Below are 8604 nucleotides of genomic sequence, written 5' to 3' on the forward strand. Positions count from 1 at the left end.
CTTTCTCTGTCTAAATTCAAGCACTGATTTTGAAACTGATACCAAAATGAAAATGATCTTGGATTACCATAGTAATTCTTTAAAATAAATAAATTTGAAGTAAGGAATTACTTGATTTACAAAAACAATTTTCAAATTACTTGATTGTAGTACTTAACATAAAACTACATAATCTAACAGTTGACAATCCAACATTTAGAAAAAGGCAGACAAAAATCCAGAAATTATATACATATACACACATACATACATATGTGTGTATGTGTGTAAAGAAACATGTTCATAAAAGCAAATTTATATAATCAAATTTTACTTAAAATTTATTAATGAAAATTATGCATATATTTATATCACAATACATTTCACATATGTATATATTGTTTAATGTAAAAGCTAAACCAAGTTAATTAATATATATATAACCTGAATAATTAGCATTTTATGGTGGTAAGAATTTTAGTGATAGCTAAAATCAACAGCGGAAATAAGCAGGCAACCTAAGGATTTGAAAAGATATTTGTGAATTATTTATTCAAGAAGGTGATAATATTCAGAATATATAATGGACTTTCTAATAATTTTCACATGTGCAATATAGTTAATTTTATTTAGTAGAACACACAGAGATCTCTTAAACTCATTACCCTTTAATTTTATATAAACCAGCATCTCTCTACTATATAGTTCTCAGTTTGGACATTTGGATAACTGCTTAGAATACTTTTTTTTTTCATAAAACAGGGTTTCTCTGGGTAGTTCTAATTGTCCTAGAACTTGCTGTGTAGACCAGGCTAGTTCTACATTCAGGAATTTTTTCCATGCATCTGCCTCCTGAATGCTGGCATTAAAGGTACACTACACTGCCCAGCACTATGCGGCTTTTTAGACAATATTTTTATAATTCAAATACATGATCTCATGTGGTATCTGTCTATCTATCATCTATCTATCATCTATCTATCTATCTATCTATCTATCTATCTATCTATCTATCTATCCCCAGCTTTTTTTTAACAATATCACTGAAGCTCTTATGAACTTTAGAAATGGCAGGACTTCCTTTTTTGAAAATTCTGAATAATATTCCACTGTGAATATATATTACAATTTCCTTTTTTTAAACTGACATAAAATAATATGACTTTCTCCCACTTTCCTCCCTTCCAACCTATGAAGCTACCCTTTCTTGAACTTTTCAACTCTCAAGTTCATAGCCCCTTTTTCTTTAGGATTATTACATGTATGTGTGAGTACATTTTTGTTGATGGTTTGTATATGGTTTCAAGGATGAACATTCTTCATTGGACAACCAGTAAGAGGGCACATCCCCAGGAAACACTAATCCCCTTCTCCTAGCAGTCATTAGGTAACTACCTACAGTTCTTCTAGGGTGAGATCCCATGAAACTTTCTAGTTTCATGCTAACATGTCCATTCATACTGTCATTGTTCTGATACTGTTTATGCATCTATTTCTACGAGACACTGTTTCACAGCAGACTTCCTAGTATTCTATCTCTTACAGTCTTTCCATCCCTCTTCTATAATGTTTCCATAGCCTAGATGCAGGAGCTGTAATATCAATGTATCTGTTGTGTCTGGGCTCTCCACTAACTGCTGATCTCTGCACTGTGTCTGCTTGTATTTTTCTGAGATGGTCTCCATTCGCTATAAATAGAGGCTTCTTTGATGAGGGGTGATATCTACACTTAACTGTGGATATAAGGATAAGATATAGAATGTACTAGAAAGACTGTTGTCCTAACAAAATGGCACACGTAGACTCTTTCTTTTCTAATAACTGAGACCTCACAAGGTCTGGAAAGCTGGCTATATTTCTAGTAGCAGGCAGGTTTTTCTCCCTTTTGAGTAGGCCTTAAGTTCAACTAGACAGCTACTGGTTATCACCAATTTTGAGTGCCATTTCTTGCTTCACTATACGTACCTTGGCATGCTGTTCACCACATCCATGGGTGCAGCTATATAGAACTGTTTTAATGCTTCCCTTCCTGGGTCCACGCATATATTCTGGGACTGTGAAAAACTAGGTGGAAGGGAATTCTTCTCAGATCCAGCTCCAGTTACCTGAGTACTTTGTCCTAAGTGTGTAGTGTCATCTTTCAGTAATAGGGACCCACACTCAACCTTGAGAAGCCACTGAAAACTACATTGTTGGTCTATATGTTGACTATCTTCAAAGTCATCCTAATGACTTTGAAGTCATTTAGACTACCCTGACCAACCACTTGAAATGAAGTTTCTTTTGCCTGGTATTTGGGGTTTGTTAGTCTATGGCTTTTAGGAGGAGCATTGCCAAACCCAGAAATACAAAGGCTACATGTTCTCTTTCATCTACAGTTTTTAGCCCCAAATCTTCAGATGTGAGTATCAGATATGGAGAAAGTACAGAAACCAGGAAAGTGCAAAGGGCCTGGTGGGATGGGGTGGACTTGGGAGAGGATAGCAGGATACAGGTAACATGACAGAAGAAACTGGGGAATCTCCAACTGGGGAGCAGGGAGGGGAGTCAATACAGAAGGAGAAGGCATGATATGGGACAAAGGCTTTTATAAATCCTCAGTGAATTATATTATTTATATTTACCTAAAATTATCCACAGTCTATATATGTGAATTCATATCTGTCATATTATCTTTATTGGTTTGCTAATAGTTTTAATTGGCTCCCTACAAGACATGGGCTGTGTACTTTCCTCCAGTGAAAAAAATATTGAGAAGTAATAAGGGAGGTGTTTAAGTCATGAGAGTGGCATTCTTGTGAGTGGATTAACACATAAGCATGTGTACATATGAGTAGGGCTCATATCAAAAGCCTCAAGATTGAATTGCATCTCCTGATCTTTTTCTTTGCCTTTACATCATGAGACACTGTAGAAATAAGGCCTTTGATAGATGCTAGAGCCTTCAAATTTAGAAATCTCAGCTTCCAGAACTGTGAACCAATAAATTTTTGTTCATTACAGACCATCCAGCATGTAATATTTTGCCGCAGGACAGAATGAATTAAAGCACGAATCACCCCTGATAGACATTTACAATGGTTTTTATATTAACTGTTATAAACAATGCTACAGTGGTCATGGGTCATGGTTAGCTATTTGACTTTAAACAAAGGCATTAATGCAATTCAGTGAGAAAACTCGTGTTCCCAATAAACTACAAGAGCTGAATATTTATTTGAAACAAACAAAACAAAACAAAACTCTTGACATTGATCTCACACTCTTAAACAAAATATAATAGATCCTAGAGGGAAGTACAAAACCACGCTTGAAAACATAGAAGAAAACGTACTAGAAAGTCTTTACAACCCTGGGTTGATTAAAACATTTTTGTCTGTAAAATGAACACACACACATGCACACACACATGCACACACACACACACTCACACATGCACTCACACATGCATGCACACACATGTACGTTCTCCACAAAAGAACTCAGAAGCTCCCCAAAACACGGTCAGTATGACTGTCAATTGTCTTAGTCAATCAGCACCTGAAAAGACATTCAATATTATCTAACACCCAAAGAAATGCTAATTAAATCCATGAACTAGAGAAATCCTTCTCAAGATATTGGTCATGATCCCTTTGAGGTTGAAGTACCTTTTCAAGGTGGTCACAAATCAGATATCCTGCATATCAGATATTTATATGATGTTTCATAACAGCATAATTACAGCTAAAAATAGCAACAAAAATAATTGTATGGTTGCAGGTCACCACATCATGAGGAACTGTATTTAAGGATCTTAGTAGTGGGAAGTTTGAGGATCACCAAGCTGAGGATATGGTTCAGTGGCTAAGAGTAGACACTATTGGTCCAGAGGACCCAGGTTCAGTTCCCAGCAACCACTCTATGTCTCACCACTGTCTGGAATCCAAGATCCAAGGAACTGGAAACGTATATGCAGGTATACATACATACACGTAAAACAATTTTTAAAAAGTCTTTTGTAAAAACTACTTACGATAAGATACAACAGCAAAGCCACTAGAATAGTAACTTTAAAAATCAGAAGAAACTGATATGAACTGTTACTAAGGATGAGAAACAACTGAATTCCCATATACTGCTTGCTATACTCATAGCCGACAATATATAATGCTTCTCAAAAACACTTTTAAAAAGTGTAACCTCGTATGTGACCCAGCTATTTAGCTACTAATTTTCTAGCCTAGGGATGTAAAAGCACGTGTTGCACAAAGACATATGCAAAGCTCACTTCACATCATCTTATAGTTATCTAACAGTGTGATCAATATGAAATCTTTCAACAAAAGTGTGAATAAAGAAAACAGAGTATGTTCACATAATGGATTCCTACTTAGTGATAATAAAGGAGTGAATTGTAGACACATGCAACATTAGGCTTGAATCTCAAAATAATTATACTCAACTTAAAATGAAAATGAAAGGGAACATGTGTGGCTGGAGGGACCAGTCAGCAATTCAGAATACTGGTTCTCAAAAGCACCTAGCTCACAACCGTCTCTGGCTTTAGCTCCAAGGATGAAGTGTTCGTCTCGTCTCTGTGGGCCCTGCACATTCACATGCCATGCACACGTGTACACACACACAGTTACACACAATTTTAAAAATAAGATAAAATCTAATTTTTGAAAGTAAGCTCCCTGTCACATAAACTCATATAACTAAACTGTTATTAAAAAAAAAAAAAACACAGACCAATCTCTAAGGCTAGGAGGCAGGTTATTAGTCACACTGTGAACTGGAGGGAAAGAAGAGCTACAGAAGGGGGAAGGTGGCTTCTGGAGCTGATGGAAGTAGCCTGTGTTTTCCTTGTGGTGATTTTATGCCATTCAATATTTCTAAAATTGTTCAATTAAAATGTATATGGCAACTGCACATAAATCATAGATCAGTTAAATCACTTAAGTAAGATTTTATGAATGCATGTGACCTACAGATATTCACCCCAAATCTCAAATCATCCCTAAAATCACTTATAATAACTAATAACAATATAAATGGTTACTCAAATAGATGAAAGTATATAAAAATACCACATTACTTGGGTATAATAACTAGGAAAAAAGTTGTACATGTTTGACGAAAATTCATTTTCTTTTATGTAGGAAATTTGAGACAATGTCTAACTGTACTTCATCCTGCCTTGAGTTAGCCATTCTGCCCCAGCCTCCAGGGACACAGTGCATTTTGATATTGTTGCTCATGATTACTTGCAATACTTATTGTTATCATGGGGGGTTTCACACATGCTAGGCAAGCATTCCACCTCTCAGCTCTATCTTCCAGGAATTAACTTCTGTCTAATGCAAAATGACACCAAGTTCCAAGGCAGGATTTTGCAGCTTTCCTGTCTCAGAGTTCCAAGAGTTTGAGATTATGGGACAGAGATATTACGTCTACCTCGAGTGCATTTGAAAGCTATATTTTGTCAGCTGGGTGATGGTAATGTATGCCCAGGATCTGGGAAGCAAAGGCAGATGAATCTCTGAATTAGAAGCCAGCTAGCTCTACAGAGTGAGTTCCAGAATGGCCAAGGTTACACAGAGAATCTCTGTCTCCAAAGACCAAAATAATAATAATAATAATAATAGTAATAATAATAATAATAATAGTAGCAGTAGTAGTAGTATATGCTGTGCCTGGTGTGCTCTACCTTGAGTTTCTTCTTGTGATCAAGACGTTAGCTATCAGCTGCCACCTATTATCCCCACCCCATCATCATGGACTCTGACACTCTAAAACTGTAAGCCCCGTGTTGCCGTTGTCATAGTGTCTCATTCCATCAAACAAAACTAACTAATACACCTACACATAAATTCAGATGCACAACACGTCTGTCTATATTCCCAGCACTCCTACAGGGAGAAGGGACATGGAGACAATGATCTAAACACTCATGGGCTGGTTAGCCAGGTACATATGGCAGTGAGCAAGAGGAGACCATGTCTCAAACAAAGTAGAGGGTAAGAACCAACACACACGCGCATGCACACACACACACACACACACACACACACAAACACACATACACACACTACATGCATATACACACTCATGCATGCATCCACACACGCACCTAGAAAACAGCTTATCCTAATTTGCATGTCTCTATAGCAATATTATGCATGAACTGAAGGACCTGGTTCATCTCTTCAGTGCAACTACCCCATGTTTACTCAGAAATCTGGAAATGAAAGGCTGAAAATAGAATATCAAATTTTTGAGGCATGTGAAAGATCATATTTGCGTGAAAGCTCATATTTGTGTAAGAGAGTTGCAATAAAGGCTGTGTTGAGTCATTCCAGGATTCCACTCCTTACGTGAGTAACCCATGAATAGAAAACAAAGGGGCCTTCGACCTGACTTGATATGCTCTGGCTTCATCAGAAGCGACTAAAGAAACTCAAAGAAATTATTTTTCACAAAATAGAAAGTTTTCCAAGAAAAAATATTCTACTGAAATCACTGCTGCAAATTCATATTTTAGATATCAATGTACATGTTCCTTTTGCATTCATTATGGTTTTCCCCAAAGCCTATCCTAGGTAGTACAAGTTTATAGTGATGTTTCTACACGGTATTGGCTTAATCACCCTTTCTAAGCATGTATTGACCTACTATAGTTATATCAATTTGAAGAAGTGAAAATACCTTCAAATTTACAAATATCTGTGAGGATTTGCATATAAAGAGACATCTTGAGATAAATTTTAGGCCTCAATCTAGTATGTTTGAAAACATTAGCTAATATTTTGTTCTTTATAACAGGTAAGTTTTTTGACTTGTATTCAGTCCAACCTGTTTGTATGTGTGTTTCTAAGTTAGAAGCTATCAATTGTTTGGCACATGTCAGAAAATCCTGAGTTTAAAAGTGATACAAAAATGTAGAAAGGTTTTTAATTTAAAATTTCCTACTTGGCATATATGGAGATAAAGTGTCATGTTTGTAGTAAGTAATTCACCTGTCACTTTATGCTTTTAACATTTGCTCTGTTCCTTTGGCGATTATTAACATTTTCCTTTCTGGACTCATTTTCTCAACTCTACAAGAAAAAAATGAATGTCATAATTTGGGGAGATTGTTATTGTGAAACATTTTTTATTATGGCTGTCACATACACACACACACACATACACACACACACACACACGCACACACACATGCATATATACATGCACATTCACAGAGGCAATGCCTAATGTGCCAGTGAATAACTGTCTTTTTGCAATTACCTATAAGAGACAAATGATTTCACACAGGCCAGATACAGGAATACAACAACCATCCATTTAAATCCAAATAAATTTTATTTATGCCCTATGAGCTTATTTTGATCACTTTTAAATTTTAACTAAACTACTAAGACAACACTTCATGAGAATTCACAGGAACTATAAAAATATTCACCATGTTATTTAGTTACATGTTCTTATATGATTGAGGAAGCCACAGTAATAAGCACGCATGTGACAGGCAAAGGCATGATGAATATTATGAAAAACTAGTGGTGGATCTGAGTGAATGCCAACAAAGACATAATGTGTCCAGAAAGGCCTAGTGTACAAAACCTTTGCTTACAGCTTAGGGAGCTACACAGGATGGTCACGAGCACTTATACAGCTCACTCCTAGGACTAAAGATACAGTTTAGAAAATTAAACAAAACCTATATGAGAAGTCCTTGTCAGCTTAGCACTGTGGATGCTGAGGTTTAGTTAGGTTTGACATAGACTATATCAACCCTAAAGTGCGACACCAAAAGAGGGTTTTAAAGCTCCATCTAAGGAAACAGTAAGATTTGCAGCTTCTCCTCGGCTTTCATGGTCTAGAAGGGAAGCTGATCCCCCATGGGAGTCCTCTGATGGATGGCCCTGTTTATGAACAAGGTCCCTTTGGTAAGATGTATTTCCTGGGTTGGTTAATAAGATGGGTGAGTGTGAATGTATTTAAATAACTTTACTATGAATTTTAACAGTGCTTTGAAAAAAATAAAGCACATCAATGCTTTCAAACAATAACTCTGTGTGGGTGAAGGTCTTCCTTTTTCTCAATCTTCAGAAGGGCCAGCTCTAACTGTTTGGATGAGATGGCTGATTTTATGACTTTAGGATCATGGATTTTGCCATATGGAGGCAGAGTTGTTCTGAAAATACATGTCAGTGTACTTCTAACAGGCTCCTGAATTGTCTTCTAACCAGGATTATGGGTCCTGCTGGGGAAGAACATGCCATGTGGCTCGCCTGATTTAGAGAAGCAGTTAAGTGTTTAATGAGAAGGTTGCTGGGTTTCGTTTTCCAGTGAAGCTGTGCCTACAAGAAGTTGGTTAGTGAGGTAGAACCTGAGTCTACTGGGAAAAGAAATCAATATTGCCTGAGTACCAGCTTTGCATGCTGCAGGACACCCTGTGAAACTTTCTCTCCCTGGCCTTTTGCTGTTTTTATATCCCTTATAACTCCTGTGTTGTCCGGTCCTTTATCGGGCAGGCTTCAAATTCCTAACTGAGTGTTTCCTAAATGTGAAGATTACTTGTGTGTCCCCTTCGTTTCTCTCTCTCTCTCTCTCTCTCTCTCTCTCTCTCTCTCTCTC

This window comes from Grammomys surdaster, unplaced genomic scaffold (assembly GCF_004785775.1).
Source record: "Grammomys surdaster isolate TR1022 unplaced genomic scaffold, NIH_TR_1.0 165, whole genome shotgun sequence".
Taxonomy (NCBI): Eukaryota; Metazoa; Chordata; class Mammalia; order Rodentia; family Muridae; genus Grammomys; species Grammomys surdaster.